The following is a 332-nucleotide window of genomic DNA, read 5'->3' on the forward strand; positions in this document are numbered from 1 at the left end:
TAAAAATGACCTGGAGGGTCATTACAGATAAGGTTGACTTCGAGATGATGGCAATGTCTATTGAGTATAACAGTAATAAGCATTCATGATGGATATGACGAGGATGCGACATACGATAATGATTTTTTTGTTAAATGAATTCTCTATGGTAATAAAGATTTGCATGTATCTAAAATTATGATTTTCTACTATTTTGTGAGTATCCTGGTCGTATGGAAATGTGTAAGATGTATTTAGACACCACTCGAATAGAATTGAAAGTAACTAAGGTCACAAATGAAAAGAATTAGTGGGATGTAGTTTAGCTTTCAGAAGGAGGAGAGAACAAGGGT

The sequence above is a fragment of the Solanum stenotomum genome, chromosome 1, assembly GCF_019186545.1.
Source record: "Solanum stenotomum isolate F172 chromosome 1, ASM1918654v1, whole genome shotgun sequence".
NCBI classification, from domain to species: Eukaryota; Viridiplantae; Streptophyta; class Magnoliopsida; order Solanales; family Solanaceae; genus Solanum; species Solanum stenotomum.